Genomic DNA, 20,264 nt, shown 5'->3' with positions numbered 1-20,264 from the left:
CAACATTTGATAGAGCGCATAATGTCATTTTTATTACAATCAATAGCAAGGAAAGACCATTAATTGCTGAAAAAAGTTTTTGTTTTTTCCAAATGTGATAGTTATAGCTGCAAATCGGCCGAGAAGGAAATGACTTCACTGCACAATTTTCAGGTAGAATTCTTAATATTAGGCAATATATCAACAGTTGTAAATCTTGTTATGTAATTTACGTCTTGACCCCTAAATAACAGTTTTTGGAACATCTCTGGGCAATCAAGGATCTGGGATCATCCACCCTAGTAGCATTACATTTCAAGATGAACATAATTAGCTTCTAGGGTATTGAACTTGTATCTAGACACAATGAGGAGACGATAGGAGCAAGATTTTTCAGTTCAAAACCAGCGACCCCACTAGCTTAAAGGGACAGTCTAGGCCAAAATAAACTTTCATGATTCAGATAGAGCATGTCATTTTAAACAATTTTCCAATTTACTTTTATCACCAATTTTGCTTTGTTCTCTTGGTATTCTTAGTTGAAAGCTTAACCTAAGAGGTTCATATGCTAATTTCTTAGACCTTGAAGCCCACCTCTTTCAGATTGCATTTTAACAGTTTTTCACCACTAGAGGGTGTTAGTTCACATATTTCATATAGATAACACTGTGCTCGTGCACGTGAAGTAATCTGGGAGCAGGCACTGATTGGCTAGACTGCAAGTCTGTCAAAAGAACTGAAAAAAGGGGCAGTTTGCAGAGGCTTAGTGTCAGGTTTTTGCCTTTCTTACTGCCCCTTTAACTAATCTTCAGGATCTCCATAAATACCGGCCTCCCAGTTACCTCCTTGCTTGGTATTGTTCATTTTGCTAATAACTGAGCTGCACTCTGATTAGCTCTCCAGCTTCAGAGTATCACGCCTGTTACAAATCTCTGTGCCTGTCAGAACTTTTCACAGCTCATCCGGATCTGCCGCCTCTGTGACGTCACACGCCAAGCAGAGCGCCTTACAGCTTTCCACTCTAAGCTAAACTGCTTCATCGGAGCTGACCTGCACACTGTTTTTCCTAAATCCTTTTACATCAGATTACCAGGTACTACAATACGCATTACTTGTATACTTATGTAATTTTGGCCATTACTTATTTTTCTATTTAGCGCATAAATCATGCTTTATATTGTTTACTATTTTTACTCTGACATTTAGTTCACAGTCAGGTTGCTGTATCACTATCAACCTGCTAATGCTTGTGAAGCCTTACCTACCTGTGAGCTATTATTCTTAAATCAAATGCAAGTTGTGTCTGTTGTGCTTTTACACATTACTCCGGGGTAATGCCTATGTAACTGCTCTTTGTACACAATTTGCTACAACTACATAATATTTTGGCTAACTCAGTGGCTGTGGTCCAATCCAATCTTTGTTTTGTTGCAGGCATATTTGTGAGCCTGACAGAAATACCAAGCCATAAAAAAATAAAATGGACCCAACTGAAATGGCTTCACACATACAAACACTTACTACTAAAGTTGATCTCCTTACTGAAGGACTTAACACACTTAAGTTAGAAAATGACAACTTAAAAACGTACATTAAAGATGTTGTGGAGAGGAAACCCCCCCCACAAGAACCGCATATCAGCTACCCAGAACCCTTCTCTGGGGACAGAAAGGTCTTTAGAGAATTTAAAAACTCATGCTACCTATTGTTTACCCTTAAGCCTTTCACTTACCCCAACGATAGGGTAAAAGTTATGACCACAATTTCCTATCTCAGAGCTGAGCCCAGAGCATGGGCAAATACTTTCCTTGAACAGAATGATGATATCCTTAATTCTCTAGACTCCTTTTTCTCTGCTTTAGCACAAATTTATGAGGACCCCTTCAAACAACAAACTGCTGAAAATGCTATGAGGTCCCTAAAGCAGAGGAAAAGAGAGGTAGAGGAATACATAGTAGAATTTAAGAGGTGGGCCCCTGATACCCAGTGGAACAACTTGTCCCTTCGTAACCAATTTAGGCTAGGACTCTCTGAGGCCATTAAGGATGAGCTGTCACGCACTCAAATACCACCAACCCTAGAACAGCTCATAGACCTCAGCATTTGCATTGATAGGAGACTTAGGGAAAGACATCACGAAAGATCCTACCATGATTTACACCCTAGGCACAAACCTACACCAACTACTGTCAATACATATTCTAAATCCCTACCGGAACCAATGGATATAGCCTTCCTGCGGGGACCCCTAAGTACTCAGGAGAAGCTAAGACGTAGGTCTCTGAACTTATGCATGTACTGTGCCGCAGATGATCATGGGGTAAAAGACTGTCCAAATCTTCCCCGTCAGAAAATGGGTAAGCAAAACACACCCTCTTGTTCTATTAAAACTGTACTAAAATCTAGCCATTACTGCAATATGCCTCTTGTATTACAGTGGGACCAAACACGAGTGAACGTTCAAGGGATTATTGACTCAGGAGCCGCCCTATCATACTTGGATGTGAATTTCTGTAACATAAATAAAATACCCCTTCTCAAGAAATTGTGTCCTGTTCCTTTAAGGGGTATAGATGGTGAACTTTTGTCCTCAGGACCTGTCTTATATGAAACCATTCCTATTCTCATGTCAACCCCCTGTAACCATAGGGAATTTGTTAAGTTTGATGTTATCACATCCCCTGATTTCCCTCTAATTTTAGGCTTAGAGTGGCTCAGGCAACACGACCCTTGTATCTCATGGTCCTCACTTACAATTCAATTTAACTCTACTTACTGTAAATCCACCTGTTTCCCACACTTACTTCTACAGCCATCTACAGATTCTCACATATCTATTGTTCCCCCAGAATATCAGGAATTCTCTCATGTATTCAGTAAAACTGAATCTGAGAATCTCCCTCCACACAGACCGTATGACTGCCCTATAGATTTACTTCCTGGAGCAGTCATACCCTGCGGACATATTTTTCCACTGTCTAAACCCGAGCTACAACACCTAAGAACATATCTTGATGATAACTTAAAAAAGGGTTTCATCAGACCCTCAACCTCGCCATCCGCCGCTGGAATCTTCTTTGTGAAAAACAAAGATGGTTCGCTCAGACCGATAGTCGACTACAGACAACTGAACAAAGTGACTGTAAAGAATCGCTACCCCTTACCCCTCATATCCGAATTAATAGAGCGTCTACAGGGATCCAAAATTTTTACCAAGCTGGATCTCCGTGGAGCTTATAATTTGATCAGAATGCGGGCAGGAGATGAATGGCTGATGGCATTCCGTACACGGTATGGGCTGTTTGAATATGTCGTCATGCCATTCGGTCTCTGCAATGCTCCTGCCACTTTCCAGCATCTGATCAACGACATTTTCAAGGATATTTTGGATTCCTTTGTAGTTATATATCTGGACGATATTCTCATTTTTTCCAAAACCCTAGCTGAACATAAGAATCATGTCCGCCAAGTTCTCACACGCCTACAAAGTAATTCATTATTTGTGAAAGCAGAAAAATGTATCTTCCATACCAACAGCATTCCCTTCCTAGGATACATTATATCTGACAAAGGCATATGCATGGATAATAATAAAATCCAAGCAGTTCTGAACTGGCCAATTCCAACCACTAGGAAAGAGGTCCAAAGCTTCCTTGGATTCGCAAACTTTTATAGGAAGTTTATTAAGAACTATTCCATGCTCGCAAAACCTCTTACTAATTTAACCAAACAGAACATCAAATTTGCATGGACACCCCACGCTCAAAATGCTTTCGACCATCTTAAAACAAGTTTCACTACAGCCCCAATACTCAGGTATCCTAACACAGAATTACCTTTTGTATTGGAAGTCGATGCTTCTGATTTCGCTCTCGGTGCAGTCTTGTCACAAAGAGATGCATTCCAACAACCTCTACATCCTGTCGCCTATTACTCCAGGACTCTAACAGACGCAGAGAGACAATACCCGATTGGAGAAAAAGAGCTTCTTGCAATCAAAGCAGCATTTGAACAATGGAGACACTTACTTGAAGGCTCCACTACACCCACCATAGTATATACTGATCACCGTAATTTACAATACCTCAAGACCACCAGAACCCTTTCAGCACGTCAAGTACGTTGGAATCTGTTTTTCTCTAGGTTCAACTACCTCATCACTTACCGGCCTGCCAATAAGAACGGAAAGGCAGATGCTCTATCACGTTTGCCAGGTATTGAACATCACTCCCCTACCCCTCAATTGGTTATCCCCAAGGAAAACATTCTTCTCTTCTCAGCTGACACTACTACATACCTACGGACTGAACAAACTAAAGACACAACATTACCTACTAACTTATTACTCAAGAATTCAGCTGGTCTCTACTGCTACCAGGGCAAGATATACATCCCACCATCACTTCGTAACCAGCTACTGAAATCTGCTCATGATTCACCCTTGGGGGGACACTGTGGCATTACTAAAACCAAGGAACTAATTATCAGATCCTATTGGTGGCCAACTATAACATCTGATGTGACCAGGTACATTAACTCCTGTTATGTTTGTACTACTACAAAGAGGATTAAAAGACCACCTTACGGCTTGTTACTATCCATTCCTACTCCTGATAAGCCATGGCAGCACATTGCTCTCGACTACATAGTGGATTTACCAAACTCTAGTAACTACACAACAATTCTAGTTGTAGTGGACTTATTCAGCAAAATGCTTCACCTGATTCCATATCACAAGTTACCTACTGCTGCTGAAACCATACAACTACTAATGACTAACGTATTTAAATTACATGGCTTGCCCTCTAACATCCTCACAGATTGTGGATCGCAATTTACCAGTGCCCTATGGTCTGCCTTCTGCGAACAATTCTGCATCGAGAAAAGATTATCTTCCTCATACCATCCACAGACTAATGGGCAAACTGAACGCTGCAATCAGTGGGTGGAACAGTTTCTACGCTCTTATTGTCATACTGCACAAAACACCTGGTCCCAATACCTTCATTATGCCGAATTTGTTTTCAACAACACTGTACATTCCACTACCAAACAGACTCCTTTCTATATTAATTATGGGTTCCACCCCAAATTTCAATTTCTCCCCGAAATTCCTGATCACCCACATATTTCAGATCTCATTTCCTCCATTGTCACCAACTTTGCCACCATCAAACGAACCATTGATACTGCTAAAGTTGTGCAAAAGAGGTATTATGATCGAAAACATATTCCTCCTCCTGCTTATTCTGTTGGTGACCTTGTGTGGCTTTCCACCAAAAATCTACGTTTATGTACACCCTCATGGAAACTCTCACCTCTGTTCATAGGTCCATTTCCCATCCAGCGCATCATCAACTGTAATGCTGTCCGTCTCACACTACCCTCCACGCTCAAGATACACCCTACATTTCATGTATCTTTGCTTAAACCTTATAAACATCTACGTGATCATCCAACTGGACAATCCCTACCTCCGGTCTCTATTGACCCGAACATGGAGTATGAAGTAGAGAACATCCTGGATTCTAGAAGACGAAGAGGCATTCTACAGTACCTGATTAAATGGAAGGGATATTCCTCAGAACATAACTCCTGGGAACCATCATCCAACATATCAGCTCCTAGACTCATCTCCAGATTCCATCAACGCAACCCTGCCCGTCTTACTTCTTGAGCACCGGAGTTGCTCTTAGGGGGGGGAGTCCTGTCAGGTTTTTGCCTTTCTTACTGCCCCTTTAACTAATCTTCAGGATCTCCATAAATACCGGCCTCCCAGTTACCTCCTTGCTTGGTATTGTTCATTTTGCTAATAACTGAGCTGCACTCTGATTAGCTCTCCAGCTTCAGAGTATCACGCCTGTTACAAATCTCTGTGCCTGTCAGAACTTTTCACAGCTCATCCGGATCTGCCGCCTCTGTGACGTCACACGCCAAGCAGAGCGCCTTACAGCTTTCCACTCTAAGCTAAACTGCTTCATCGGAGCTGACCTGCACACTGTTTTTCCTAAATCCTTTTACATCAGATTACCAGGTACTACAATACGCATTACTTGTATACTTATGTAATTTTGGCCATTACTTATTTTTCTATTTAGCGCATAAATCATGCTTTATATTGTTTACTATTTTTACTCTGACATTTAGTTCACAGTCAGGTTGCTGTATCACTATCAACCTGCTAATGCTTGTGAAGCCTTACCTACCTGTGAGCTATTATTCTTAAATCAAATGCAAGTTGTGTCTGTTGTGCTTTTACACATTACTCCGGGGTAATGCCTATGTAACTGCTCTTTGTACACAATTTGCTACAACTACATAATATTTTGGCTAACTCAGTGGCTGTGGTCCAATCCAATCTTTGTTTTGTTGCAGGCATATTTGTGAGCCTGACACTTAGATACAAGATAATCACAGAGGTTAAAAGTATATTATTATAACTGTGTTGGTTATGCAAAACTTTGAAATGGGTAAATAAAGGGATTATCTATCTTTTAAAACAATAAAAATTCTGGTGTAGACTGTCCCTTTAAGTTCCGATTAGGATGTTAAATTACTCATTTGATTGATTTGCTTAATAATACACCTAATGGAGTAGTTCCCCTTATTCTATATTAATATTAGACATAAAAAATAAATATGATGTATTTCTATAAATATTTGTTGTACTATTTTGATATAGACAGTTTTTATTGGCTACCTAGTTAATTATGGGAGTGTCTTATTACTTTACCAGAATAATGTGTCGGGCAATTGTGAGTCACTGAGGAATTTATGTTATATGCAAAACGTTTTTGACTCAAGTTTGTCTGTGAATTGCTGTTTTTGTATAAAGAATAATATGAGGCTCGTGCCTATTAAAATGCTGCTTGGAGCCAGTGTTAAATTACTTAACCTATATGTAACTTAAAGTTACATATCAGAAAAATATATAATGAATGGTTAGGTTTAAAAGCAAACAGATAGGTTTTCCTCATCTTGTAACAATAGTGATTCATTCCGGGATGATCCGTTTACCTTTCAGGCACAGATTGTAGTAAAATTAAATGTATGCTTAAAGTATGAAATGTGTATCTGTGAAACCTTCTGTAATGAATATATCATAATGGTTTCCTCCAGTTGTTGCTGTTTATATTTGCTGCAGTTCATATATTCTAACACTAGGGACACGCATGAGGTATAACAGTGAAATGGGTGTGTTATCTTCAGTTAATAAAAGGTTCTTGAAGTGGAACAATGGTGCCTTAATGAGTTCTGTGCATTCTATAACAGGAGATCTTTACATGGTGTCAGAAGTAAACAGATTTATTTCAGTTTGGTTGTCATGGCTGCAAGCAGACAGCAAGTGCCTCCTATGGACTTTGATAAAGGCAATGTATCTGAGCACTGGACAAGATGGAGAGAGCTCATGGAATTATTATTTGCTGGCCCTGATGCTGACAAGTAGACACAGAAGCAGAAGGCTGCACAGTTTCTTATTTGCATTGGAGAGAAAGGCAGAGATATATGCAGATCATGGAGTGCTAGTGGAGCTGTATCTGCTGATGGTCAAAAGGATCCCAATGTGTTATTTGAGAAATTTGAGGCGTACTGTAATCCTAAGAAAAACATAACTGTACAGAGAAAAGTGTTTTATGAAATACATCAGGGTAAAACAGAATCTATAGATGAGTGGGTCACACAGCTACATCTCATAGCTAAAGACTGTGCCTTTCAGGACTGTGATGATATGATAAAAGATAGAATTGTGATGGGATCAAATTCTAGAGAAGTACAGGAAAAATTACTGCTAGAAGAGGATCTAACCATAAACTCTGCAGTAAAAATAGCTAAAGCATATGAAACATCTAGAACTCACATGCAGTTATTTCATAGTGACACAGAAGTCTTACACATGGTGCAAAGGAAAAGTGAAAATAATCTGATTCATAGCAGAAAAGCAAATAACCTGCAGGATTGTGCAGAGCAAACTCTTTACAGAAGCTGTACTAAATGTGGTACAAAACACACTAAGAATACACAGTGTCCAGCACAGGGAAAAATATGCTACAAATGTCAGAAAAACAACCATTTTGCCAGGGTGTGCAGAAACAACACTATAAAGTATAGGAAGTCAGTGAATCAAGTGGAGCAAGATGAAAATGAAACTGATAGTGACATTGAACAAAGTACAATATATCTAGCTATGGTGGATAAAACAAACGTAGAACAGGATGAAGTATATGTTGAGATTCTTGTGAGCACACAAAACATACCAATTAAATTCAAGATTGATACAGGTGCACAAGTAAATTGCATTCCTGCTGGCACATATTATGACAAACTGGCAAACATATGTGAGCTTGAAAAGTCTGGTCTGTCAAAACTTGTTGGTTATGGAGGACACCGGCTACATGTACTGGGAAAGTGCTCATATCAATGCATGTTACAAAACAAAAAACTGGGATTTTATGTTATAGACACCCCAGCAAAGCCCGTATTAGGGTTAAGTGCCTGCAAACAGCTAAATCTTATAAACATAATCATGACTGTTGATCAGTATAACAAAGGTTTATCTAAGCAACATGTTGAGGAACTATTTTCAGATATGTTTCAAGGGCTAGGTTGTTTGCCTGGTGAATGCAGCATTAAACTAAAACCAGATGCACATCCAGTAATTCATTCACCAAGAAGGATTCCAATTGCCATAAAAGACAAACTCAAAGAGGAACTGGATTGCATGGTAAATTTAGGAGTGCTGAAAAAAGTAGATGAGCCCACTGAGTGGGTGAGTTCAATGGTTGCAGTAGAAAAGAAAAACTCAGGTGCTTTAAGAATATGCATTGATCCAAGAGATTTAAACAGAGAAATCATGCAAGAACATTACAGTTTACCAACTCTAGATGACATCACACACAAGTTAGCACATGCAAAATTCTTCAGTGTATTAGATGCTCAGTCAGGATATTGGCAGCTCAAATTAGATGAACAGAGCAGCAGGCTCACCACTTTTAATTCACCATTTGGAAGATGGCGCTTTACTAGAGTTCTCTTTGGTATTGCCTCAGCACAAGAAATATTTCAGAAAAAAGCACATGAAACCATTGAAGGCCTTCATGGTGTAGATGTAATCATAGATGATCTTCTGGTATATGGATCTACACGGAAAGAACATGATCAAAATCTGTGTGCACTATTGGAACGGTGTCGAGAGAGAAACATGAAGTTAAACCCAGGTAAAATGCAAATCAGTGTTACCCAAGTTAAATATTTTGGTCATATTCTGTCACAAGATGGGCTAAAAGCAGACAAAGAGAAAATAGCAGCAATACAACATCTGGATCCTCCTACCTCTAAGAAGGAATTAGAAACCATTCTGGGTATGTTTAATTATCTGTCAAGGTTTGTTCCTGGACTAGCAGAAGCTACAGCTCCACTAAGAGAACTACTCCAAAAGGATGCACTATGGAGCTGGAATGACTCAATAAATAATGTTTTTGAAGATGTCAAAGGTCTTATTGTGCGTTCAAAGGTCTTATTGTGCGTTCCTCGGAAACTGGATTACAATATTTTGACCCCAAGAAGGAGGTAACAATACAGGTTGATGCCTCTCAGTTCGGTTTAGGAGCAGTCCTAATGCAGGAAGGCAGGCCTGTTGCATATGCTTCCAGATCAATGACTCCTACGCAACGCAACTATGCCCAAATAGAAAAAGAAATGCTGGCCATTGTAATTGGTTGTGAAAAGTTTCATCAATACATCTATGGGCAGAAAATCACAGTTGAGACTGATCATAAACCATGTATGAGCATCATGGAAAAACCACTTGTGTCAGCTCCACCAAGGCTGCAAAGAATGATCCTAAGAATACAAAAATATGATATGCATGTAGTATATGTACCTGGCAATAGAATTCCAGTAGCTGATATGCTTTCAAGGACATTTAAGCCTGGACAAGACGAAAGAGAGGAAAGGGACTTGGAAGAGCATGTGCACTCTGTACTTTCACAATTACCTGCTACTGATGAGAAACTTAAAGAAATACAGCTAGCAACAGAAAGGGATGCAACTATGGCCAATTTGATTACAATAATACAGGAAGGATGGCCAAACTCAAAAGCCAAAGTGAATGTTGACTTAAAACCTTACTGGAATGTAAGAAAAGATCTGTCAATAATTGATGGGATTGTATTTAAAGGGGAGAGAATTGTGGTTCCTCCGGAGCTCAGGAAAGAAATAATAAGAAAACTGCATATAGGGCATTTTGGAATAGCCTTGTGTAAAAGACGTGCTAGGGATCTCTTATATTGGCCTGGAATGAATTCACAGATTGAAGACATGGTCAATACAGGGAGTACAGAATTATTAGGCAAGTTGTATTTTTGAGGATTAATTTTATTATTGAACAACAACCATGTTCTCAATGAACCCAAAAAACTTATTAATATCAAAGCTGAATAGTTTTGGAAGTAGTTTTTAGTTTGTTTTTAGTTATAGCTATTTTAGGGGGATATCTGTGTGTGCAGGTGACTATTACTGTGCATAATTATTAGGCAACTTAACAAAAAACAAATATATACCCATTTCAATTATTTATTTTTACCAGTGAAACCAATATAACATCTCAACATTCACAAATATAAATTTCTGACATTCAAAAACAAAACAAAAACAAATCAGTGACCAATATAGCCACCTTTCTTTGCAAGGACACTCAAAAGCCTGCCATCCATGGATTCTGTCAGTGTTTTGATCTGTTCACCATCAACATTGCGTGCAGCAGCAACCACAGCCTCCCAGACACTGTTCAGAGAGGTGTACTGTTTTCCCTCCTTGTAAATCTCACATTTGATGATGGACCACAGGTTCTCAATGGGGTTCAGATCAGGTGAACAAGGAGGCCATGTCATTAGATTTTCTTCTTTTATACCCTTTCTTGCCAGCCACGCTGTGGAGTACTTGGACGTGTGTGATGGAGCATTGTCCTGCATGAAAATCATGTTTTTCTTGAAGGATGCAGACTTCTTCCTGTACCACTGCTTGAAGAAGGTGTCTTCCAGAAACTGGCAGTAGGACTGGGAGTTGAGCTTGACTCCATCCTCAACCCGAAAAGGCCCCACAAGCTCATCTTTGATGATACCAGCCCAAACCAGTACTCCACCTCCACCTTGCTGGCGTCTGAGTCGGACTGGAGCTCTCTGCCATTTACCAATCCAGCCACGGGCCCATCCATCTGGCCCATCAAGACTCACTCTCATTTCATCAGTCCATAAAACCTTAGAAAAATCAGTCTTGAGATATTTCTTGGCCCAGTCTTGACGTTTTAGCTTGTGTGTCTTGTTCAGTGGTGGTCGTCTTTCAGCCTTTCTTACCTTGGCCATGTCTCTGAGTATTGCACACCTTGTGCTTTTGGGCACTCCAGTGATGTTGCAGCTCTGAAATATGGCCAAACTGGTGGCAAGTGGCATCTTGGCAGCTGCATGCTTGACTTTTCTCAGTTCATGGGCAGTTATTTTGCGCCTTGGTTTTTCCACACGCTTCTTGCGACCCTGTTGACTATTTTGAATTAAACGCTTGATTGTTCGATGATCACGCTTCAGAAGCTTTGCAATTTTAAGAGTGCTGCATCCCTCTGCAAGATATCTCACTATTTTTGACTTTTCTGAGCCTGTCAAGTCCATCTTTTGACCCATTTTGCCAAAGGAAAGGAAGTTGCCTAATAATTATGCACACCTGATATAGGGTGTTGATTTCATTAGACCACACCCCTTCTCATTACAGAGATGCACATCACCTAATATGCTTAATTGGTAGTAGGCTTTCGAGCCTATACAGCTTGGAGTAAGACAACATGCATAAAGAGGATGATGTGGTCAAAATACTCATTTGCCTAATAATTCTGCACTCCCTGTAGTTGTGCAACATGTCAAGAAAATCAAAGAGCAAACCAAAAGGAGCCAATGGTAACAAGAGTACAGCCAGAGAGAGCTTGGCAAAGAATTGCATCAGACCTATTTACATGGAACCATAACAACTATCTTATAATGGTAGACTACTACAGTCGTTACTTTTAAATAGTTCAACTAAGAGACACTAAGTCTAGTGCAGTAATAAATGTCATTAAATCTGTCTTGGCAAGACATGGCATATGTGATGAGTTAATATCAGATAATGGTCCTCAGTACTCCTCAATAGAATTTGCAAACTTTGCAAAAGAATGGGGTTTCAAACACACATTGTCCAGCCCACATTACCCACAGTCAAATGGCTTAGCTGAAAAATATGTACAAATTGCAAAGAACATTTTGGAAAAAGCAGCCCAAACTAATCAAGATCCATACCTGTGTATTCTAAACTACCGTAACACCCCAATAGATGGAATTGCATCACCTTCACAATTACTAATGAGTAGACGTTTGAAATCAGTTTTGCCTTCAACACCTACACAACTTGCCTCCAAAGTACAGAATCCTGCAATGGTTAAACAGCGAGTGGAAACATTAAAAAACAGGCAGAAACAGTACTATGATCGTGGGTCTAAATTTCTAAAACCTTGTGAGCTTGGCGATAGGGTAAGGATGCAAAATTTAGAAGGAAGGTGGAAACCTGCAGTGGTAACCAAAGTAACAAGTGCACCACGCTCATACATTGTCCGCACCGAAAATGGCAAATATTACCGGCGCAACAGAGTACATCTGCGTCATAACAGAGGTATGAATACAGGAGTTACAAATATTCCAGATGCAGTGCTTCATGTACCACCAAGGATGTCACATAGTGATATAAATGAGACTCTAAGCTCAACTGATGCTTCACATGTGGACATACAGGAGGGACAATTACTGAGTACAACACCAACTGCACAACTCTCTGATCACAGCTCCAATGTGATTACTCCTAGCACAACAGAAACAGCACAAGTTGAACCACCCACTAGATTCTCAAGATATGGACGGAGAATCAAGCCAAAGTATTGGGAAGACTATGACACTACATAACTGTGTGCTTTGTTTGTTTGTTTTTTGTGCTTGTTTTTTTTGTTTTTTTTACATTTATATTCCTTTATATCCAATATATATTGTTTTATTTTTTATTTATTTTTAAGAAGGGAGATGTAATGAATATATCATAATGGTTTGTACCAGTTGTTGCTGTTTATATTTGCTGCAGTTCATATATTCTAACACTAGGGACAAGCATGAGGTATAACAGTGAAATAGATGTGTTATCTTCAGTTAATAAAAGGTTCTTGAAGTGGAACAATGGTGCCTTAATGAGTTCTGTGCATTCTATAACAGGAGATCTTTACACCTTCCACCTACTCCCTTGGTGTTATTGTCAAGTATCACTGAGTCAGTTACTCCATTACTCCTAGAATTAAGTGAGATCGTGATCTCTTGTCAAAATTACCTTGACAAATGGAAGCCACTATTCAATCTCAAGTGATACAGACTGATATACACAGCTCATTGGGTGATGCTTGAAATGTTGCAGGATTTCAGTATTTCATGCTTTGAGCAGCCATTTTTGCTGGGTATACTATAAATAAAGTAGGCAAGATTACAAACATGCACGAGTTCTTGCTGCAAATATTCCCCATCTACTTGTTGGCTAGCACCATTGTAAGCAATCAGAGAGACATACTTGCATATGCATAAGGCATCATTTTATTTCCGGTCCAGTTAGAGGTTTTATCTTTTGCAGGTCTCTAGGAACACCCAGTACCCTTCTGTTAAGTTACATAAAAAAAAAAAATGAACACAATTACTTAACACCTTAACAAGGGTACGTCACTGGTCTTTCTATGGGGCTTGATTTTTTATAGAGCTTTCTCACAGTCAGCGGAGAGACCTAGCTATTTCAGGAGGTCTGCAAGATAGAGGGAGGTCATAATAGTGCGGTCTTGCCATTGGCGGCGAGACCCACACTATTATGAGCCGACAAACCCGTAACGACCAGTGACGTACAGGGTAAGTCGTGGTCGTTAAGAGGTTAAAACAAAAAGCCTGTGAATCCCCCTTGAAAATAAAAACAGCCCAATTTCTCTGCTTGTTTTTTTTAAAGGGACATGAAACCCAAAATTTTTCTTTCATGATTCAAATAGAGTATACAATTTTAAGCAGCTTTCCGAGTTACTTCTATTTTCAAATTTGCTTCATTCTTATAGCATCCTTTGTTGAAGAAGCAACCATGATAGCAATACTTCCTGACTGCAACACAAATTGTGTGTTTTTAAATAGCAGTTAACAAAGTTGTATTCATCTGCTCAGCCATGTTTATAAACCAATGCAAAGCATAACTGTGACAATGTCAGACGCGCAGATGTAACAGACAAGTGCTGTAGTCTGTGCCGTAACATCGGTGGAAAAAGATCTGTATTCAGAGACATCTTCTATTTGTGGATTTCACTCAGGAGTTTTCTTGAAAAATATTGTAGCTCCTAATGAGCGGTAATACAATCTATCAGATGTTGCCTTTTTCTGACACAATCAGTAGGTTGTGTCTGCTAGTGACGTCTCTGTAAGCAAACGCTGATAATCACTAAATCTCTCAGCAACATTTTGACTTTGAGTTATGTGTTAAAATCAGAAAATATTATTTTTTCTTCTTCAGAAGAATATAAAACAAGCCATGGTTTCTATTAATATCCTAGATGTGATATACTGGAGTCTGCAAGCCTGTGCCTAGCAAAATACATTTGGTCCTAATAAAAATCCAACGATTATATAAGACGGATAACATTGATTTCATTTTGTGAAATACAAATAGTTTACTAGACTTGATATTTTTCTAATTTTACCATTTACCATCTTCAGCGTCACCTGGCCATTATCAACTGATTAACTTAACCTCTTGTGCCATTTGGACGTACGTATTATGTCACACAATACTTTGCCCAGTGTGGCGCACAGTGCGGTCCTCACTGTCAACTTAGACAGAGGAGACTGCCCCTGGGAGCAGAAGGCATCTGTCTTCATATAATAAGGGAGCTCTGATCTTGCTCCCTTACTATATGAAGCCAGATCACCGGATAAATACAGAGTGACACTGTCTATGTCAATTTCTGTAATGATTGTTCGTTGGTGAGTGAGAGCGGTGGGAGGGAAGGAGGGAGGTGGCCCAGAAGTATGCGGGAGGGAGGGAGGGATGTGGTTCCCTACACTACGAAAACAGAATTAGACAAAAAAGGGCTGGGAACCTACACTACAGAAAAACTATTTTAGGAACAGGAGGTGGGAGCCTACAATAATCACTTCTATAAGGGAGGTGAGGAATGTGACCCTACACTAAAGAAAAAAATTAATTTGTAGACTTCTGCCAAAAAGCAATGGAAAAGCATGTCTGCTATTTCTGAACAATGGGCACCCCAGAGAAGCTTATACAACCATTTGCCTTATGGCTGCAGAAGTTGTGTGTAAATATTTTCTGTGAGAAATTGAAAGTTTGCGAAAAAGTTAGTTTTTTTTGTTTTAATATGATAGTATTTGGCAGCCAAAGAGTGTCATAAAATATACCAAAATGGGCCTAGATCAATACCTTGGGTTCTGTACTTTATCGCAAATACTAAATAAATATATTAACCCGTAAACCGCCACCCCCCATATCGCAAACACTAAATAAATCTTTTAAACCCTAAACCACCATCCCCCCACATTGCAAACACTAAATTAATCTGTTATAACCCCTAAACCACCAACCCCCACATCGCAAAGTATTAAACTAATTTCTAGACATGTGTGCCGCTGAAAAATTTGGTTTGTTTCCTTTCGTTTTCAATTAGTTAAAAAAATAATTTTGTTTTTGGCAAATTAGTTACGTTCCGTTAAATCGGTTTCGGATCCGTTAGTTTTTTTCGGATCCATTCGTTTTTTCGGATCCATTCTTATTTCATATGAACTAAGTTATAGAATAATGCATATGAATAAAGAATGGATCCCAAAAATCAATTTCATTTTACTTAAAGGGACAGTCTAGTCCAAAATAAACTTTAATGATTCAGATAGGGAATGTAATTTTAAACAATTTTCCAATTTACTTTTATCACCAATTTTGCTTTGATCTCTTGGTATTCTTAGTTAAAAGCTTAACCTAGGAGGTTCATATGCTAATTTTTAGACCTTGAAGGCCACCTCTTTTCAGAATGCATTTTATCAGTTTTTCACCACTAGAGGGTGTTAGTTCTTGTGTTTCATATAGATAACACTATGCTCATGCACGTGAAGTTACCTGGGAGCCAGCACTGATTGGCTAACTGCAAGTCTGTCAAAAGAACTGAAATAAAGGGGAAGTTTGCAGAGGCTTAGATACAAGATAATCACAGAGGTAAAAAGTATATAAATATAACTGTGTTGGTTATGCAAAACTGGGAAATGGGTAATAAAGGGATTATCTATCTTTTAAAACAATAAAAATTCTGGTGTACACTGTCCCTTTAACTAATGTGCCGGCGAATGCCGAGATAAAATTATGTAAAACCGCCACCACTACCCATGCCGCCATTAAATAAAGCTATTAACCCCTAAAGTGCCGTCCCCCCACATCGGCAACACTACCTAAACCTATTAATCCCTAAACCGCAGCCCCCGCACATCGCCGACACTAACTAAATCACTAAATAAAGTTATTAACCCCTAAAGCGCAGTTCCCCTACATCGCTGACACTAACTAAACCTATTAAACCCTAAACCGCACCCTCCCACATTGCCAACACTACCTAAACCTATTAACCCCTAAACCGCTGTTCCCAAACATCGCCAACACTATTTAAATCACTAAATAAAGTATTAACCCCTAAACCGCCTTTCCCCGACATTGCCGACACTAACTAAATCACTAAATAAAGTAATTAACCGCCACCACCACCCACGCCGCCACTAAATAAAGCTATTAACCCCTAAAGTGCCATCAACCCACATCGCCAACACTACCTAAACCTATTAATCCCTAAACCGCAGCCCCCCCACATCGTCGACACGAACTAAATCACTAAATAAAGTTATTAACCCCTAAAGCGCAGTTCCCCTACATCTCTGACTCTAACTAAACCTATTAACCCCTAAACCGTACCCCCCCACACATCGCCAAAACTACCTAATCCTATTAATCCCTAAACCGCCGTTCCCCTACATCGCCGACACTAACTAAACCTAATAACCCCCCCACATCTCAACAACCTAAATTAAACTATATTAACCCCTAACCCTAAACCTAACACCCCCTAACTTTAAAATAATTAAAATAGAGCTAAATTAAAGTTACAATTATTAACTAAATAATACCTATTTAAAACTAAATACATATCTGTGAAATAAAACCTAAGCTAGCTACACAATAACTAATAGTTACATTGTAGCTAGCTTAGGTTTTACTTTTATTTCACAGGCAAGTTTGTATTTATTTTAACTAGGTAGACTAGTTAGTGAATAGTTATTAACTATTTAATAACTACCTAGTTAAAATAAATACAAACTTACCTGTGAAATAAAAGTAAAACCTAAGCTGCCTTACACTAAAACCTAACATTACAAAAATAAAAAACTCTAAAATTACAAAAAAAAAAACCTACCATTACAAAAAATTACACGAAATTATCCAAAACAATAACATTATTCCTATTCTAATACCCCGTTTAAAAACAAAACAAAACAAAAAAACACCCCAAAATAAAAAAACCTAATCTATAATAAAAGGGCCTTTTGTAGGGCCATAAAGTTAACAGCTCTTTTGCTAAAAAAGAAAATCAAACACCCCCTAACAGTATACTGCCCATTAAAAATAAAACATGGCTATCCTAAAAAAAAAAACACCCAGAAAAAGAAAAAAAAACATTACTCAAAATTACAAATGAATTATTAAAAATAATAACAATTATTCCTATTCTAAACCGTTTAAAAAAAAAAAAAAAACACCCCAAAATAAAAGAACCCTAATCTATAGGGCCTTTTGTAGGGCATTGCCCTAAAGAAATCAGCTCTTTTGCTACAAAATAAAAACAAATACCCCTATCATTACAAACCCCCACCCACCCCAAACCCACAAAATAAAAAACATAATAAAACCTAATCTACCTATTGCCCTGAAAATGGTATTTGTATGGGCATTGCCCTTAAAAGGGCATTCAGCTCTTTTACTGCCTTCAAAAGGGCATTCAGCTCTTTTAGGATTGCCCAATAGCCCTAATCTAAAAAAAAAACACCCAAAAAAAACCTTAAAAAAACCTAACACTAACCCATCTTTAGGTACTCACAGTTGCTGAAATCCAACATGAACGATCTTCATCCAAGCGGCTCCATCTTCATCCAGGTGGCTCCATCTTCATTCATCAAGGGACTGGCATCTTCTTCATCCCTGCAGAGGTGGAGAAGATGTGCGGAGGTCCAGGCGGAGGTCCATCTTCATCCAGGTGGCTCCATCTTCATCCATTGAGGGACTGGCATCTTCTTCATCCCTGCGGAGGCGAAGGTCCAGATGGAGGTCCATCGATCCGACATGGAGGTGTTTTTCATGCGATCGTCCACCGCACATTGAGGATTCAAATGCAAGGTACTCCTTTTATACTGGGGATACCATTGCATTCCTATTGGCTGAAAAATTTAAATCAACCAATAGGAATTAAAATCCTATTGGCTGTTCAAATCAGGGATGAAGAAGATGCCGGTCTCTCGATGGATGAAGATGGAGCCGTCTGGATGAAGATGGAGCCGCTGGGATGAAGTATGTTCAAGCCGGACTTCAGCAACTGTGAGTACCTCAAGAGGGGTTAGTGTTAGGTTTTTTTATGGGTTTTTTTTGTTTGTTTTTTTATACTATAATATCCCTAGATCAATACCTTAGATTGTCTATTAAAAATAATAATTATATATATAGTTTTGATAGGTAAATAAAAAAACAAGGCTCTATTTCTGCTTAAACTGAATGATATCAAAAATTCTAAAAAAATGTCATTATTTTGGGCAAGTTATGCTCTGTCTCATGTCTGTCCTTTGTTTGAATAGGAATCCATTGAATAGAACCTTGCAGGGAAATCTGAGACAAATACTTATTGCATAGTTTGTTTCCTTAATATATTTTACTTTTGTTAGCTTTCCTAGCAGGGCCACAACTTTATCTTATATAAAACATAGACAAAGATACTCATTGTTAACCAGAGGGAGCACTAAAGATCTTCCTTCTACATCATTGACTAAGAATAAAATAAATTCTCCTTGGATCACTGATTCAGTGAAGTCGTTTAGACATATTCACTGTTTATAGACAAATTACAATTTGCAATGCCTTAGACATGCTAATCTGTTAATTTGTGTGCATATTGTTTGATAGATAAATCTATCATGATGTAAGGAATCTCGTGAAAATAATAACACAATAATTTGAGAGGTTATCACCCTAGAAATAAAAGAGCATATGAAATAAGATACAGCAGAGGGGCGGGGCGGCAGAGGAGATTTGTGTCTGAGTTTCATGACTAAGCAGTAGCTGAAATAGGGATATCATGGCTTTTATAGCATACTGTATATACTGCATGAATTGGTACTTGTGTCATGTGATTCTTATGTTCCGCTTGTATTGATTATTCAGTTGGAGAGCTAATTGTGCCGCACTCATACTGCATTGGAGGTGTTAACCACCAATTACAAACTAACCAATGAAATTACTTGAACATGCACAAGAGACTATCCAATATTACTCATTACAAGCTGTCAATGACGATGATTTGGAAGGTTTGGACTTGGAAGAGTTTTTTGCATCTGAGTCTGTACAGAGATTAGGCTGGGTGATTTATTTCATTTGATGGAACTCTTAAGAATGAAAGAAACTCGCCTTAAATTAGACACCTGGATACTTAATAAGTATTTAAAGTTACAAATGATTCCTCGTGGGTTAAGAGTGAGAAAATGTTCCACATTTGAAGTCAATGATGTTTCTTTTGTTAATGAGTGGAATGATATCTTATCTGAATGCTCACTAAGATTAATGGTTATGTTGGTCAAAGTTTAAACAGAACAGCTAAGTAAAGTCAGGACTGATATTGTCAGCCTATAAACTGATCTTAATAAGTCTAAAGAACTGATGGAATATAGTAATTTTGATAATTTATTAAAAGAAACCATAGAGACATCAAAGCAAGAAATAATCCAACACAAACACATTAAATTCCTACGAAATCAGAAAGATTATAGCACAGGTCAGGTTTTCCTATGGCATAGAAATAATCGTAAAAGATGGGTAAATTCTAACAAGAAAAATAGTCATTATAATCAAAACAACAAAGGTAATGATTACCAATAATGATGTTCTAATTAAAT

This window comes from Bombina bombina, chromosome 12, assembly GCF_027579735.1.
Source record: "Bombina bombina isolate aBomBom1 chromosome 12, aBomBom1.pri, whole genome shotgun sequence".
NCBI classification, from domain to species: domain Eukaryota; kingdom Metazoa; phylum Chordata; class Amphibia; order Anura; family Bombinatoridae; genus Bombina; species Bombina bombina.
The sequence above is the reverse complement of the archived record's forward strand: the minus strand, read 5'-3'. Positions refer to the sequence as shown.